The sequence below is a fragment of the Schistocerca serialis genome, chromosome 4, assembly GCF_023864345.2.
Source record: "Schistocerca serialis cubense isolate TAMUIC-IGC-003099 chromosome 4, iqSchSeri2.2, whole genome shotgun sequence".
Classification (NCBI taxonomy): Eukaryota; Metazoa; Arthropoda; class Insecta; order Orthoptera; family Acrididae; genus Schistocerca; species Schistocerca serialis.
The window spans coordinates 141747421-141766901 of NC_064641.1; positions in this window are offsets into that span (position 1 = coordinate 141747421).

Genomic DNA, 19481 nt, shown 5'->3' on the forward strand with positions numbered 1-19481 from the left:
CCAGAACTGAGATACCGTGGTCTAAGGAGCATTATAGTGAACACAAATTAATGTCTCGGTGAGCAAATTCTCGTAATCTAAATCCTATAGAATTCATCTGCGTCGCTAACGAGCGACGTCACCGGGTACGCCAATCAGTGACCCGTTATTTACGCGCATTACATCACCTGTGCGTGGACATCTAATGCCACATGCTTACACAAACCTACGAACAAACTGTTGGATCACTGATACGCGGGATCGTTGACGTATTTCGTGCCAAAGACGGACAGACAAGCTATTAAGCAGGTGGTTATTATGTTTCGGATGATCAGTGTATTTTGCCATATATCACTAAATGTGCTAGAAAATTTATATCACTGTAACACAAACAGTTCAGTGTATTTGACGTCACAAATACTGAGATGCGTGAGAAACTGCCACTTTAGACATGACGTTGTTTTATAGCTTCTTTACAGCTAAAGCTTTTAGTAACACAAATTGCAAACGCATTTTTTTAAAGAAAGCATGTACAACCGGAGGCGTATTCCGATGGAACGTTGTGTAACTTAAAATTTCGAATCAGTCAGTGAATAACTTTCCGAGATTCGCGATTAGAAAACGTGTGGACTAAATTTAGATGATGCATCCTTCTCACATGGACAGCTGTATGTGGCTTTCCCACGCGTCGGGAAACCATCTGACTCATTTGTCTACGCATCAGACGGAAAAACCAAAAATTTTGTGTATCCGAAAGCACTTCAATAAACAAATCAAAATTCCCTAACACTTTTTCTTTCCGTGGCACTGCAGCGCATTGCGGGTACAGCTAGTATAAAATAAAATGTCCTGTCTGATTGACTGACTGACTCATCACCACCCAACACAAACCGCTGCGGGTACAAAATTGAACTTTAGAGAGGGTGTTGGTCTTATACTGTAGGCATCGTTCAAGACAAGGCTTCTTGAAATTGCGCCCCTAAAGGGGTGAAATTGGGGATGAATGGTTTTTTTGAAAATATGTCGCTATTAAGGCATTTTGATGCTAGAACTGCGAAAAATTTGTATATTGTTTCTCGGTCAGACATAATGAAATCAGTTTTTCAATATTTTTGGATATTTAACCCTAACGGAGCTGCAAAAGTTGGTGACTGTTTCTTGATAATAAATCGTAATTAAAGAAATACTAAATCATTTTTCAAGATACTGCCGTGAAAATTACTATTTGACTTCTCGAATAGAAATACGAAAATACGTGTTTCAGTATTTTTGAAAGGTCACCAGTAAGGGGGAAAAATGGGATGAAATGTTTTATGAAAATATTTCATTATGAAAATATTTTTAAAGATAAATCTGTGAATTTTCGAATTTGGCTTCTCGGTAATACACAAAAAATTACATGTTTCAGTGTTTTTGCAAAAATTCAGTCCCTAAGTGGGCGAAATGGGATCTGCCTCACTGACATATTATCGCCCAGCCGAAACCATTAAGTATAGAAGCTTGAAATTTAAAAACGGTATTGGTCTTCTGCTGCAGGCATCGTTTAGTAAGGGAGTGTTCGAAAATGGTACCCCTAAGTGGTGAATTGAGAGATGAAAGATTTTTTGAAAAAATGTCGAGATTAAGGAAATTTTGAATCCATAACTAATTGCCACACTCTATGAAAACTGGTATTTCTCCTATCGGGTGGAAATAAAAATAAACCGTACTAACATGTTTGTGTAAATTCAACACTAAGGGCGTGAAATAGAGAGTGAAAACTTTTGTGAAAATACTTCATTATGAAAGCGTATTTAAAGCTAAATTAAGAAAATTTGTCCATTCTGGAAACATCCCCCAGGCTGTGGCTAAGCCATGTCTCCGCTATATCCTTTCTTTCAGGAGTGCTAGTTCTGCAAGGTTCGCAGGAGAGCTTCTGTAAAGTTTGGAAGGTAGGAGACGAGATACTGGCAGACGGAAAGTTGTGAGTACCGGCCGTGAGTCGTGCTTCGGTAGCTCAGATGGTAGAGCACTTGCCCGCGAAAGGCAAAGGTCCCGAGTTCGATTCTCGGTCGGGCACACAGTTTTAATCTGCCAGGAAGTTTCAAGAAAATTTGTATTCTATTTCACAGTTAGAAATTAACAAAATGTGTTTCTCATTGTTTTTGGAATCCCCTAAGGGGATAAAATATGGGGTGAAATTTTTTAAGCTAATATTCCACGACGAAAGCACTTTTGAAACTAAGTCTCTGAAAATATGTAATTTGTGTCTCAGTTAGAAATAAAATATTGTATTTCAGTACTTGTTTGGAAATTTAATCCCTAAGGAAATGAAATAAGGTTTAAAAATTTTTACGAAAATGTTTCGTTATATTAAAACAGAAGTAAACCTAAATCTATGAGGACGTATTTGTCTTCTAAAGAAATATATGTTAGGGATGAAAGCTTTTATTGAAATATCACCACAAGAACTCAAAAGACACACATAACCAAAAACTCCAACTCCAGTTACCAGTTGGCCAGAAGTACATTTAGAACTGCCGTGAGAAGTTTAGAAAATGTTGCAGTTTGTGAACAACACAAAAATTCGATTAAAGAAAAAGGAAAAAAGTGTGAGTATCATACAGCGAACGCAAGTGAAGCAGCGGACGCTAGGCTAGTCCCTAATATAATTGGTAATAACTGTTACTTGCTCTACCCCAACTGTGCGTGCACCCTCTGTCGAAAAGTGCGTATATGCTTTATAAGAACAGCGTATGTAAGGAACGTTCAGCACTTTTTTTGAATGTTCTACAACAATTTCACATGGTATGAAGGGGAATTACAGGTAAGAAAGACACATAATTTGTGGAGCACATTTCCAAAACACGTGGAGTATTCCAACGTATTGGCATTCCTTGAGATTCCATTGAAGTCCCATGTGCGACTTCCCGGTCTCTCATATCTGTTTACCCGATATCGCTCCATCAAGATTCCAGAAATATCGGTACTGAGACTGAGAATTCACATACCTCCTGCCCCTAAAATTCCCAGGCCGCCCTACAGCCTGAAATAGTAAGAGACACATTCTGTATGTGGCCTGTTCCGAAATGAATCTGTATTTACAATGTTATTCATGTTATCTCAGATAATGTGGTTAATTCGTGGAGGAATCTTCATACCTACTGTTTATTGACTAGGCGTGCCATTGTGGCCAACGATAAGCGACGTAGTTCTACTCCCACGTCTACAGACTGATGCACGCAAATAAGGAACGCCGAATTGCTTGCCGATAGCTAAATATTTGGAGATCTTGCTAGTTTGACCGAATGTTTGTGATATTTTTGGAGAACCGTACTCGATATATGCTTCAGGTTAAGGCACAGAAAGACGGAACAGTAAGACGGATACTTCGAACATTGCTTACATTACTCCCGACTTGTCAGTGACTATTTCTCCCTCTGCTTTATTGAGACGATTTCGACTTTCTTAATTCTTTCTGTCGTCTTATGTGCCTTTGGACCCATTTATACTTGCCCTGTTGTACAGACCGCTTAGCCTAGCGTTTGACGTAACAAAGGGAGCGCAGTCTTATCTACAACTTGCACAGAAAAAGATTCGTAGGGCATGAAACATAAGATACACTTGAGTAGAGATTAAGTCGGGGTTGTAGCCTTTCTTATTCAGTCTGTACGTAAGGTGAGCAGTGAAGGAATCTAGGAAGGAATTTTGGAAAGGAACTGACGTAGACAGTGGAAAATCTCGAAGATTTGTCGACCAAACATAATTCTGCCAGTAGGTTCAAATGACTTGCAAAATCAATTTCAATGAAAGGATTATAGCTTTAAAATAGTTTAAAAGATAAACCTGAATAAACGTAAAACAAAGGTAATGAGGTTTAAGGGTATTAAGTGAGATAATACTGTGGGAATTATAGTCCGTAGTCAGATACTAAAAACAGTTCATGAAAATCTGTAATTTTTGCCGGCCTGTCGCCCGCAGTTGAATGTAATACTATGTTAGTTGTTATCAATTTGTGTTCCTCTAATTCAAAAGAGCGAAATTAAATTTCCGTGCTACAAGCGTTTGGGCTTTATATTTGAAAGGCATCATCACTGGTCTGAAATATATAAATTTTTGTGTTTACGCTATTTTGTTTTACGTACTACACATTGTACATTGACGATAACAACATTTCTGGTACTTTCTGATGATTTATGACGTAATAATATTTTAAATTGCTAGGTACAAATGTTGTATATGCTGTTCCACATGTGTTCTTGTTCCGGTTCTATAGCTGTTCTTCCGGTTATTGCCATTCGCATCTTCATTTGCACAGCACTAGCAAATGAACACTCATTTACTTCACTAAGTTTTGGATGTTGCTTCCAATGGTTAAATGTCAGTACTAAATGTGTAAAGTGTGTTTGTCATATCTTATATAGATTTTATTTTATTTTAATATTTTTCGTTTCCTATCATTTCCTGTATTAGGTTTGTCATAGAGGTTGTGTTAATGTATGTGTCATCGTCTGTAACCTGTTTGCTCTCAGGAATGTCTTTCTGAATATCATAGTTTTCCAGCACTGGGGTAAGGCATTTGCTGTGATTATTTATCCTGATGATTTTCATTCCTAAGTTAATAGGACGATTGTTCTGGTGCTTTGAATGCTATGAGAAACGTTCTATATTCACAGAGTAGTTAAGGGAGCAGGACTAGCATCCTGCCAAGTTTCAACAAGGTACGAAAACCATCAGGATAAATAACCAAAAGAAATGCTTATATCAAAGGAGGAAAACTGACATACCCAAAAAATCCTTTAATTGTTCCTTGCTTGCAATGATATACGTCATCAGGAATGACATCAGGAAAACAATGCCATCAGGAAATCTTAATGATAACATTTCATCACCGGCCGCTGTGATCGAGCGGTTCTAGGCGCTTCAGTCCGGAACTTCGCGGCTGCTGTGATCGCAGGTTCGAATCCTGCCTCGGGCATGGATGTTTGTGATGTCCTTAGTTTAGTTAGGTTTAAGTAGTTCTAAGTCTAGGGGACTGATGACCTCAGATGTTAAGTCTCATAGTGCTTAGTTCCATTTGAACCATTTGAACATTTCATCCTGAATATTAATCCTCGATTCACAGGTTGAGAAGTAGGTGATAGAAACTGCATCCCTATTTTTCTAATCCGAACTCCAGTCCCTCAATCTTCTGTTTTGTTATACTCCTTGGTTCACGTACGAGGGAGTGCTGCAGAGTAATGCCTTCGAATTTTTATTCTGTTCTCAGTATCGGTTGAGGTGTTTCGTCTCAGGTATATTTCTCGGTCAACTTTTACGCAAGCTGCAAGCTTCTGCAGCTAGAGAGCTCCGAATTGTATGGAATAACACGCTGGTTTGTAACGTAACTACGTCGGTGCGTGAGAAACGAGTTTCTAAGCGCAAAAAAATGTGTCCACACATGGAGAACCCTCTCCTTCACAACGACATTGCCAGACAGCACACGAGCGCTGCGGCATCTACAAAATTCGATACCTCGGACTCACTGTCATCGACCATCCTCCATACAGTCCTGTCTTGAACCCATCCGATTCTCATCCATGTACAGATCTTAGAGAGAGTACTTCACTCTGATAATGACGAAGCAGCTCAAGCAGAGGTGAGGTTGTGACTACGTTGGCAAAGAGAACATTCTGCAGTGAATGTATCAACAACGTTGTCTCTCGTTGGGAGAAATGTGTTTGTTGCCAGGAAGACTGTATTGAGAAATGAAAAATAAAGATTTAGAACGTTAATAAAATTTGTTTCATTCAAAAATCTTTAAGAGTTTTAACATAAAAAATTCTGAGCCATTACTTTTCACCAGCCCCTCGTACATACTGTATTCCACCTGCCCCTTAAAACCGGTGGCTGTGTAATTCCTGTAGCTGGTAGGCCATACATTCTCTATTACAACGAAGACAATAGTAAGAGCATTTCGACCTTACGTTTTCCAAGCCGATTGAAGCGAAAATAGTAAGAGCAATGAAGGCAACCCTTGAAATAAAGAAGCCGAGACTGTTCAACACAAAGGTTGCGACCATTGCGTTGTACGGCACACAACTCTTAGGGAGACACCTCACATCTCAAATCTGAAACGACTAAAGGAAGTGTAGAATGCTATGCGTCTCAAAATACACTCAAAACAGAATAACGTACATCTCGGCACACACAAGCCTCTTCATTGAAGACGTAATGACAGCTCTTAGCCTGTTATGAACCCAACAAAGCACTAGAATCCTGGAACACATGCGGTAAAAAGCAAGAGATATACATGTCGAAAGCCTCCTCTATACCACAGCGATGACAAAAAACGAGCCGGCCAGTGTGGCCAAGCGGTTAAAGGCGCTACAGTCTGGAACCGCGTGACCGCTACGGTCGCAGGTTCGAATCCTGCCTCGGGCATGGATGTGTGTGATGTCCTTAGGTTAGTTAGGTTTAAGTAGGTCTAAGTTCTAGGGGACTGATGACCTTAGAAGTTAAGTCCCATAGTGCTCAGAGCCACAAAAAACAAAAGGAAGAAAAACCATTTCCGTCTGTGGCACCTGCACACGAGAGTTACAGTCTACGGACAGTCACACGGTCTAAAAATGCTGGCGGCGTTGTTTTTCGTCTCACCAAATGCTATTTTTATATTTTTGCATGCCAATTTTCTTCTTCTGAGGACTACTTCCTTTTCGATATCTTCTCATTTTACTTGCCGTCATTTCGCTTTAGTACGATACCCTTTCTATTGATAGCATCTCTAAGTTAAGTATAGTTCTGTATTCCTTCATTTTTCGGATTTTTTGTATTTCATTCGTTTCCCGAACTGTGGATATACAGGGAATGGATAGAAAAATTGAATAATCACAAGCAGAACACATTGACATGCCTAATGCAGTGTAGGAGGACAATTTGTATTGAAAACAGCTTCCAGTCGTCTCGGAACACATAAATATAGGTCTTGTATCGTTTTCAAGAGAATCTGATGCCAATCTTCCTGTAAAATAATGGTGAGTTCAGGTAGCGGTCATTTAGGTGGACGGCGATCACGCATCTTTGTCTCGAAAGGAGACCACAATGGCTCAATAGTAGCGAGATCTGGTGTCTGTAGTGGCCAGGGGAGATGCGACAGTTCATCCTCAAGCTTTTAAAACCAGTCCTGGAGCATGCGGGCTGAGTGATCGGGGTCCATATCGTCTTGGAACACAGCACTGGCATTGAGGAACAAACATTGTACCATGGTATGGACCTCATCAGCAAAAATGGTCACATACTTCTTGTCACCAATGCTATCATGCAGGGCAAACGTGGTATCCATGCAGTACCACTATGTTGTGTTGTTTTGGTCTTCAGTCCTGAGACTGGTTTGATGCAGCTCTCCATGCTACTCTATCCTGTGCAAGCTTCTTCATCTCCCAGTACCTACTGCAACCTACATCCTTCTGAATCTACTTAGTCTATTCATCTCTTGGTCTCCCTCTACGGTTTTTACCCTCCACACTGCCCACCAATATTAAATTGGTGAACGCTTGATGCCTCAGAACATGTCCTACCAACCGGTCCCTTCTTCTTGTCAAGTTGTGCCACAAACTCCTCTTCTCCCCAATTCAATACCTCCTCGTTAGTTATGTGATCTACCCATCTAATCTTCAGCAGTCTTCTGTAGCACCACATTTCGAAAGTTTCTATTCTCTTCTTGTCCAAACTACTTATCGTCCATGTTTCACTTCCATACATGGCTACACTCCATACAAATACTTTCAGAAACGACTTCCTGATATTTAAATCTATATCGACGTTAACAAATTTCTCTTCTTCAGAAACGCTTGCCTTGCCATTGCCAGTCTACATTTTATATCCTCTCTACTTCGACCATCGTCAGTTATTTTGCTCCCCAAATAGCAAAACTCCTTTACTACTTTAAGTGTCTCATTTCCTAACCTAATTCCCTCAGCATCACCCGACTTAATTCCACTACATTCCATTATCCTCGTTTTGCTTTTGTTGATGTTCAACTTATATCCTCCTTTCAAGACACTGTCATTCCGTTCAACTGCTCTTCCAAGACCTTTGCTGTCTCTGACAGAATTACAATGTCATTCGGCGAACCTCAAAGTTTTTATTTCTTCTCCATAGATTTTAATACCTACTCCGAATTTTTCTTTTGTTTCCTTCACTGCTTACTCAATATACAGATTGAATAACATCGGGGAGAGGCTACAACCCCGTCTCACTTCCTTCCCAACCACTGCTTCCCTTTCATGTCCCTCGACTCTTATAACTGCCATATGGTTTCTGTACAAATTGTACCACTATATGGCAACCGAAATAATCAACGAACCCACGCCATGTTTCACTCTTGGAAGGCAGACTCGGCCAGGAGTTGGAAACAGTATGAAACAAGACAAATCTGACATAATGACTTTCTTCCATTACTCCTTAGTGCCGGTTTTATGGCCACAGCACCAAGTTTTCCTCTTACTGCTGAAGTGCCATCTTACGAAATTGCAGAGAGAACCATCCGCTGTGGAGTGTAAAACCCAAGGACAGTAACGAAGGATCAACAGTGCAATTTTGTCCGCCTAAGCTGTTGCTGCGTTAGTCTGTGATGGTGGTATTTCTGGGATGTTAACTTAAAAGCTATAGTTGAGCCGAGTATTCCGAGCATTTGGTATAAAGAAATGTGATTTGAAGAAGATAAGAGAGCTGAAAATTTAATTTCTGTTTTCTGTACTGCCATTGTCTTGACCTACGCTTACTGAGTAACTTTAGACATACTTGTGTGAACAGGAAGTTCATTCATGCTCTCTGCACATTAACAACTAAAATATATTTTTCTTGATGCAATAATTTACCAACCGCCGTATGTATTGTAGAAATTTATTTTACTTTATGAACTTCTATGTGCTATCAGTTTCGGCCTCGGTCTATGTCACCTGGCCACCAAGAGGTGTTGCATGACGATTTGATTCACGGATCCAGTTATATGGCTCCTTCCGTGTATAGCGATTTACGACTATGACGTGTGGGGCCTGAAGATGGCATCAATGTAATGCCGAAACTAGTAGCACATAGAAGTTCACAAAATAAAATAAATTTCTACAATACATACGGCTGTTGGTAAATTATTGCATCAAGAAGTTCATGCCAGCCGTTATCCCACGGTCCATAATGGATCAACGAAGAAGACTAAAATATGTGGCTTTCAGGTTTGTTTAATAATACTGGACCTTACGGAGCCGCATGGCGATTGTCCTACTGTATTGTTATCTCTTCGGTGTGCGCTAATTGACTTACGTTTCATGGCCGAAGATCCACAACAGTGTTTTTCTGACCTACGGTTTTCTGCGAAATTTTGTTCGATTTTACGTATCCGACCCCGTCCTGACCTTATTATCAGGGTTTTTAACCCGGTCTGTACACAGTCAGTTGTGTAACACATATAGTTTCTAAACACCAGGTTGCATAAGTAGACCAGCTCGACCTACGAAACACTAACAAAATTGTGATCCCAGAGTTACTAAGCCTCTCGACCTGACTGTGCAGAACTGGAATCACACACTGCTAATGGTGTTGCCCTATTCATAGGTATCTCAACACATTCTGCCGTATGTGTCTACAAGTAAGGGCTTGTAACACAGCGTGAAACAATGTTTGTAAAAATACCATAATTCACAGAGATCGCAGTGTAGTGTGATACCTTGTCGGTGACAGTAAGTCGAAACCAAACAGGAACTGTTACTGTCAGTGAATGCAATTCCGTCTCAACCTGTTCCTGAGCGAATCTTGCAAAGGGAACTGCATTCTGTGGTCATTTTGAGTCAGTTAACCTCACAAAAGGCCATTACTTCCAGCGCACAAAAAGGTGGACGTATTTAGTGGATCAAATGGTACAGTAACCTAAGAAAATGAACTGCTCCTGTGTCGATTCAGTAGAACAGTGTTATTTGGAAAGAAGCGCCTATCAGGTTGATAAATAGGTGCTATGGAGGAAGAGTGAGTGTTAGGAATGCAAGAACTCTCATTCAGTATGCTGACGATGTGGAAGGCTCCATCCAGCGTACCTGAAAGCCGAAGTCGCGACACCTTGCAGCACAAGTAGGGATTCTAGAAGTGCTGACCCGAGGGGAAAACAAGGGCAGACAAACTCAGAGTCACCAGAGAGTTACACATTGCAGTTTCGAGGATTACTGTCGAAACGCTAGCCAGCCCAGCTCACACAAACACAACCTAATTTAGACCTTCAGTCTCAGTTTGCTCAGAAGTGCTCAGTTGTGCACAGTATGCCAGGTGACATAGTCGACACCAGCTGATAAGCACAATAGCAAGACCACTTGCATTCCAGGATAAAGCAGCTAGCTACCACCGACAGACTCTACTGCCAATAGTTGGAGGTCTCTGCCTGAGTTGTCTGTATGCGGTCAATTTTTTGCCTTCTCACTGCTGTATCACTGGCTGAGAGAAAACATTCTGCTGGTGGCTACGTTCCTGGTGTGCCACATGTTCGTGTCTGGGCCATCTAGTTGCCCATTCGCACTGTCGTTGTCCACTACCCTGGGTGGGTCTACATTATTCGTCATCCAGAGTAGGCACAAGTTATCGCCACAAGCGGTGCTGGAAGCCATAATGTAGCCCTCTCAGTACGGAGGGCTTTACGCTGCCACTACAGGAGCAGACCACTACCCAGGGCTGGCTTCCACTGTCCATTGCCAGCAGCCTTGAGGCACTGCACCAGCACACTAACACTGCGCTGAAGCAGCACGCTGTCACCGCTGCCATCGACATCCACCGTTATTCTGGCGCCAACTGCGAACGTGACCAATTATGTCAAAAGACTACTGTCTGGACCTCGAGCTTCACTTTAGTCATTGCAATGTTATGAAAGACTTTCTTAGCCAGTGATGTTTTACTGACGGTCCACCGTTTGACTCCATCCACCATCGCTGCAATCCTAACCCTGACAATGAAACTGCTCTACGTCCTGACGTACTGCCAGCCAAATTCACTAGCCACTGTAGGGTCACGATCCGACCGAACCTTGCAAAGGGCACTACTTGCAGTGGCGATCTGGAGTCAGTTACTTCTCAGAAGTTCATTTGCTGTGTGCTCAACTATCCCCTACGTCACAGCTGCCTGTTACGGAGTGAGATGGATCTGTCATCTCCGCCGTAGGGAAGAGGGATGCGGCGTCTTTGCTGGGAGCTTACGACACGGCCACCAGGCACACAAAGCAGTGCTGGCCTATAAAGACGTCCGCAACTCTACCCTATTTCATCCTGCATATGCCAGTTGCTGCAGTATGTGGGGGCTCCAAATCTGCCAGATATAACGCTGCTGTTGCCGGCAGTAGTTTCCTTCGACGAGCCACGTGCTACTGGCACTATTTCCTAGCATTCCGTCTAGCAGCTTCCCAGTCAGTGTGCGTTCCAGTCGCAACCCCGATGCCTCGACACGAACACTCGACGTTGGTAGTTCAGCGAGTCTCTCGGTGAGAATGCAGTGCATGCCAGTCGGAACCTAAGCGCAGCATATTATGGAATTTGCCTACGGCAATGTTGCCCATACTGTGACAAACTGTGTACTCACCTTGTACCTTCAAGAACACTTACTGTGTTACACCAATTATCATATTATCAGGACAATCATTTCAGTTACATTCACTCAGAAACTGTTTTAGTTGCTATCCTGAGCCAAACTTTATTGCCTACTCTCAGTGTGAATCATGAAGCTATATTGTTCTTGACTACCTGGGCGCACTTTCCTTCTTGTAGCGTGCATCACCCACACAACCGGATACTAAATCATTACCTGCAGGGACACAAAAAAAGTGCTCGTATTAAATGGACCAAACGATACAGAAATTGGACAGTAGTGTAATGAAGGTGTAGTTTGGTCCCACAAAATAGTCAAAACATTGAGACTCTGGGTTTAGTATGGATCTCGACCTGTATAGAAGTGGAAGTAGTTTTCGGTGATCCTGGTGTTGTTGTGGTCTTCAGTCCTGAGACTGGTTTGATGCAGCTCTCCATACTACTCTATCCTGCGAAAACTTCTTCATCTCCCAGTACCTACTGCAACCTACATCCTTCTATATCTGTTTAGTGTATTCATCTCTTGGCCTCCCTCTACGATTTTTACCCTTCACGCTGCCCTCCAATACTAAATTGGTGATCCCTTGATGTCTATCAACCGATCCCATCTTCTAGTCAAGTTGTGCCACAAACATCTCTTCTCCCCAATCCTATACAATACCCCCTCATTAGTTATATGATCTACCCAGCTAATCTTAAGCATTCTTCTGTAGCACCATATTTCGAAAGTTTCTATATCCTTCTTGTCCAAACTAGTTATCGTCCATGTTTCACTTCCATACATGGCTACACTCCATACAAATACTTTCAGAAACGACTTCCTGACACTTAAATCTATACTCGATGTTAACAAATCTCTCTTCTTCAGAAACGATTTCCTTGCCATTGCCAGTCTACATTTTATATCCTCTCTACTTCGACCATCATCAGTTATTTTGCTCCCCAATTAGCAAAACTCCTTTACTACTTTAAGTGTCTCATTTCCTAATCTAATTCCCTCAGCATAACCCGACTTAATTCGACTACATTCCATTATCTCCGTTTTGCTTTTGTTGATCTTTATCTTATATCCTCCTTACAAGACACTATCCATTCCGTTCAACTGCTCTTCCAAGTCCTTTGCTGTCTCTGACAGAATTACAATGTCATCGGCGAACCTCAAAGTTTTTATTTCTTCTCCATGGATTTTAAGACCGACTCCGAATTTTTCTTTTGTTTCCTTTACTGCTTGCTCAATATACAGATTGAATAACATTGGGGATAGGCAACAACCCTGTCTCACTCCCTTCCCAACCACTGCTTCCATTTCATGTCCCTCGACTCATATAACTGCCATCTGGTTTCTGTACAAATTGTAAATAGTCGTTCGCTCCCTGTATTTTACCCCTGCCAGCTTCAGAATTTGAAAGAGAGTATTTCAGTCAACGTTGTCAAAAGCTTTCTCTAAGTTAACAAATGCTAGAAACGTAGGTTTGCCTTTCCTTAATCTAGCTTCTAAGGCAAGTCGTAGGGTCAGTATTGCCTCACGTGTTCCACTATTACTACGGAATCCAAACTGATCTTCCTCGAGGTTGGCTTCTACCAGTTTTTCCATTCGTCTGTAAAGAATTCGCGTTAGTATTTTGCATCCGTGATTTATTAAACTGATAGTTCGGTAATTTTCACATCTGTCAGCACCTGCTTTCTTTGGGATTGGAATTATTATATTCTTCTTGAAGTCTGCGGGTATTTCGCCTGTCTCATACATCTTACTCACCAGATGGTAGATATTTGTGAGGACTGGCTCTCCTAAGGCCGTCAGTAGTTCTAATGGAATGTTGTCTGCTCCCGGGGCCGTGTTTCGCTGTGATCCTAGGAAGCGGCAGTCGTCTAGCCTAGCAGACGCTCGGAGGAAACTCGCCGCGCGCTGACAGCCGGAAGGACCCCGCGGAACACAGCGATATACGGCGCGCGAAAAGTTCCGCATCCCTTTGATAAACGGCCGGCGGGCGATCGCGCAGTGCCACTAATCTTCATATCCGGCCTTCATTAGTCGGGGCGCGCCCCTTATATTAGATGAAACTCGCCATTTATCACGGCTAACTGGCCACGCCGCCGGCCTACCTGCGCTGTGCTATTGCGTTGCATCTGCAGTCGGACCGGGAGCCTGCTGCCCCCCGCCAACGCCGACCCTTTCTGTAATTATATAAAACGTTAATTTCCTGATTTATGCGCGCGCCGAACGGCGCCGCAGGGATATCGGCGAATTTAGCGCCGGCCGGGCAGTCTCCGTCGCGGACGCCGTGGGGGCCGGCGATATTTTTATTACTTCCTGCTGTGCAATTCCATTTTCCGGCGGCGCGAGATCCCGCAGTCGGCCGCCCCGATGTATAAATCGTTAAGTAATATTCGAGAGGCCATTTCCTGGGGGGAAGGGATAATCCTGAGATTTCCGGCGGAGAATCGGCCCTGCTTCGACTTAGACTTAATTCAGTTTGTAGCAAGCTGGCTGCTGTGTAGGTTTTACCACGCTGTTGCATACTGCTTGGCTTAACGCACCTCTAAAGTTGGGACAGGTTTGCTTCTACTACTTGGCGTACTTAGGAGTTGAACAAAACATAGCTAACTGCCACTCAAGCCAACAAGGCACGCAGAAAACAATCTTCAGCGTTAAATTAGCCTTGCTCACTCCATTTCATTTACACGCAACCGTAGTACAAGTATTTATGATTGGTTTCGGCCAAACACTGGGCACCTTCACAATGCATAAGTCTTACGCCAATATGGCTTACAGAGCGCACACGACACGGGTTGTCAACTATTTACCTGTATCACCATGGAACCGGTAAATCCTCCAAACATGAGTTTCAAGAATCGGAATGCCACATACAGGGTGTCACAAAAAAGAGCGACAAACTTTAGGGACATGTTACACACACCAAAACAAGAAAGAAACGTTTAGTAAATAAGAGCTCTAAATTCATAACTTGAAAGATATGTGCACTTGTTTATCGTAGATGCTATGAAGCACATCTCTTCTACTGCAAGTCCTTTGCTTGCCATATTTTGGAAGGAGATAGTATGGACCAAAGCAAGGGAAAAAAGTCTAGTAAACGTGGGCTCTAACATGCATACAATAAGAGCAATGCCCGCTTGTCCAGAAGATGTGTTTCAAAACAGGGAAAATGAACAAGTGCTCATAGCTCTTAAAGTATCCATTTTAGACACCATGATTTGTAGACTTTTTTCTTGTTTTGATCAATATTTCCTCCTCCCAAAATATGGAGAGCAAAGACCTTGCAATAGAAGAGGTCTGTTTCATAGTATGGAAGATGACCATGTGTTCATACCTCTTAAAGTATGCATTTTATAGCCCCAGTTTACTAGATTTTTTTTACTTTTTTCTGTATAAGGAACTAACCCCTGAAGTTCATCTTGTTTTTGGGACACCTTGTGTTAAACAGCTTCAAACGTCTGAATCCTTTACAACTGAGTTGATGCAGTAAATGTTCTGGCTTATCCACAAGCGCCGGAACGAAGACGAAGATCGCAAGAGCAAAGAAGACAGTGGAACGACGTTGGCCAGTGGTGCGCTGATTAGGACTGCATCACGACAGGAGCGGCCTCTACAAAAGGAGAATACAAGCGCCGCTCCTGCAGGCCTCTGCCACTCAGTATTCGGACAGGCCTAGCAGAGAACACTACGATAGCAGTTATTAGTGATCCAGAAACCGTGTGTCAAACTTTGAATTAACAATGGTGTCGCTAGCGATGGGCGACATGCAATACAAATCCGAGTCCTTTGCTATATGCAATATTCATCTACGTTTGACGTCGTAGAGAATAATCTACAAACCAGTCGCGAACAATTGTAACCTGGTGACATGGCGCATTGTAATCCGAAACATTCCATTGTTGTTTTGGGAGATGAAGTCCATGAATGGCTGCACATTGCCTCAAGTAGCCACAACACAACCATTTCGTAACTGACCGGTTCAGTTGGACCAGAGGACCAACTCCATTCCAAGTAAACACAGCCCACGCCATTATGGAGCCATCACCAGCTCGCAGAGTGACTCGTTGACAACTTGCGTCTATGACGTCGTGGGGTGTGCGTCACACCTGAACCCTACCATCAGTTCGTATAACTGAAATCGGGACTCGTCTGACCAGGGTACGGTTTTCCAGTCGTCTAGGGCCCAACCGATTTGGTCATGAGTCCAGGAGAGGCGCTGCAGGCCATGTTGTGCTGCTAGCAAAGGCAATCGCGTTGGTCGTCTGCTAACATAGCCTATGAACGCCAAATTTCGCCACACTGTTCTAACGGGTACGTTCGTCGTACATCACGTCTCACATTGATTTCTCCGTTATTTCACGTAGTGTTACTTTCCCGTTAGCACTGACAACTCTACGCAAACGCCGCTGCTCTCTGCCGTTAAGTGTAGGCCATCGGCCACTGCGTTGTCCTTGGTGAGAGGTAATGACGAAAATTTGGTATTTTCGGCACATTCTTGACACTGTACATTTCGGAATATATTTCCAACGATTTCCGAAATGGAATGGCCCATGAATCTAGCTACAAATACCACTCTGCGTTGAAAGTATGTTAATTCATCTCGTACGCCCATAATCACGTCGGAATGCTTTTAACATGAATCACCTCAGCAGGAAGGACTGCTTCGCCAGTGCACTGCCCTTTAATATCTAGTGTACGCTATACTAGCGCCATATGTGTATGTGCATCTCGCTGTCACAGACTTTTGTCATATCAGTGTAATTCGCCTAACCTCCAATTCCATTGCTTTGGTTTTGATGTTCTTTTCGTATCGTCACTGATGACACTGGCTATTCCGTACCTTTGCCATCTCTGACAGAATTACAACGTCGTATGTAAACGTCAAAGTTTTCATTTCTTCTCCCTGAACTTCTCTTCAAATTTATCTTTGCTGTCTTTACCTGCTTGCTTGCTTGCTCAGCAATAACATCAAGGACGCGCTGTCTCACTGCCTTCTCTACCACTGCGTACCTCTCATGCCCTTCGATTCTTATTATTGCTGTCAGATACCTATACAAATTATATACACTGAAGAGTCAAAGAAGCTGGTACACCTGCCTACTATCGTGAAAGGTCCCTGCGAGCACGCAGACGTGCCGAAACACGACGTGGCATGGACTGGACTAATGTCTGAAGGGAACTGACTGGAGGGAACTGTCTGGCGGAAACTGTCTGGAGGGAACTGACACCAAGAATCCTGCAAGACTGTACATAAATCCGCAAGAATACGAGGGGTTGGAGATCTCTTTTGAACGGCACTTCACAAGGCATCCCAGATATGCTGAATAATATTCATGTCTGGCGAGTTTGGTGGCCAGCGAAAGTGTTTAAACTCACAACAGTGTTCCTGGAGAAATTCTGGACATGTGGTGGGTCGCATTGCTCTGCTGGAATCGCTCAAGTCTGTCGGAATGTACAATGGACATGAATGGATTCAAGGGATGCTTATGTACCTGTCACCTGTCAGAGTGGTATCTAGATGTATCAGGGGTCTCATATCACTCCATTTGCACACGCCCCACACAATTATAGAGCCTCAACCAGCTTCATCAGTCACCTGCTGACATGCAGGGTCCATGGATTCATGAGGTTTTCTCTATACCCGTACACGTCCATCCGCTCGATATAATTTGAAACGATACTCGTCTAACTAGGTAACATGTTTCCAGTTGTAACACCACAACTCTGTGGATGATCATAAAGTTTCTACGTCTTTTGTGAAGTTTGCAGGTAGACACGCTGGCCTAGTCAGGGAAAAGCTATTGTCAAGGAATGTAATAAACTGTAAATGCATTATCGCTGGGCGTGCGAGCGCGCCAAAATTTGTAGCAGTTGGGAGTCGAGAGGAGACGATTGGTGTCGTTGGTTGTGTGTATTCGCCGGTGTGGATATGGAAAAGTGTGGAGACAACAAGTCTGTTTCCGAAGTGCGGAGCAGTGAAAATTGAAATTGTTGTTTTGGCGGATGTTTAATATGGGAAAGCTATGGCACTGATTGGGGACAGTACAAATGCAGCAAGGCTAATTCACATAACATCAATCGTTCTGTGGACCCTTGTTATTGGCTATGGTATGGCAAGAAGATCAACCCGTGCCCTATTACCACTAAATGAAGCCACTCGACAAACCGACGGCATCATAAAGTGAAGTAAGATCTAGACTTTTTATAACAAGAAGTGTAATAGACAGTCCAGCGGAGTTGGAATTTTATTGCTTGAATAACACTGCTTTCGTGCATATTGTCATGTAAATAATTTTCCTAAGTAATTATACAAGTAGTATTCATCCTATCCCTTTGTATGAACCGAAATAATCAGAAAATGAACTGAAAATGAAGTGAATATTAATTTAATAGATTATCGACTATAATTTTTCAACTTTTGGACAATTACATAATAATGAAATCTTTGGTTGTAGTATGAATGATGTCAGAAATAGAACGATGCAAAAGCCACTATTAATTCATTTGCTAAAAATAACTTTCATAATAAAAATTTGGTCCTAAACCTTCACGAAATTTGGACACTGAATTTCATTGTCGGAGAACAGTTCTAATTTATAGCTTGTGGCATAATTTGTAGCTTTTATTACAAAGAAATATCAAAATAACTGCTAAATTCAAACACTCTTTCTACTTGCTACAATTACGACAGTCAGTATTACGGTGAGTAACGTAACCAAAAGATTCTGTACACAGCCAGTAAACACTCTTACTTTAACTTATCTTTGAAAATTAATATGATATGTTGCATGTGTTTGCTATTTAATTATTAACTGACTGCTGTGACATTTGTGGTGTGAAGTACTTGAAAGTGTGCGTTAGGTACTGTTCCTACGTCATGAGGCCAATAACTATTCTTGCGTAAGATTGCTTACTAGTATAAAGTTCGGTTTTAATTTAATTATTCCTGTTCTGGTGAAGTAATAGCGACCGTTGGTTATTTCATTAATGACATACTTTGAAAACCTTTCTTCCAAATTTTTCATTAACTAGAGTTACTTAAAAAACTAGTTTACATAATTAAAAATATATAAAGTGTAAGTAGGCTGTTTAGGTTTTCTTATTGGTAACGCCACGTAGCGCTCTGTATGAAAATCACTTGCTGTGCTGTGTGCATTCTGTGGCTGGTTGGCATTGTTGGAACACTCGCCATTGTAGTGATGGGCAGATGGATGTTAACAGTGCATAGCGTTGCGCAGTTGGAGGTGAGCCGCCAGCAGTGGTGGATGTGGGGAAGTGAGATGGCGGCGTTTTGAGAGCTGATGATCTGGACGTGTGTCCATCAGAGACAGTACATTTGTAAGACTGGATGTCATGAACTGCTATATATATTATGACTTTCGAACACTGTTAAGGTAAATACATTGTTCGTTCTCTATCAAAATCTGTCATTTGCTAACTATGCCCATCAGTAGTTAGTGCCTTCAGTAGTTTGAATCTTTTATTTAGCTGGCAGTAATGAAGCTTTTCAGGGACTCTTACAAGAATTAGAAATTGACACTGACAATCGCGGAACGCGAAAACAGGTCACATCCGTCGCAATTCCGCGATGACAGAAATAATAACTGGACATGACAAGGCTATTCTCACAACACAAATCGTGACCAAAACAGACACCACCCGTATGACAACAATTGCAGAATAGTAATAATTACAGGGAAAGATCACCTCTCCGTGGTAGTGACTATCACAGAGACAGTCATAGAAACAGACAATATGGCAACCAGAACTATTAGTATCACGGGAGACAGAATAACTTCAGACACATTGGTCCACCATGCAGTGATAATTCAGGGAGAAATTCTTCACCACTTAACCGACAAGAAAGAAACTATAGGAACTACCGACATGACGACAGACGGTATAATCGTATCGACAGACCTGAACTGCATCAG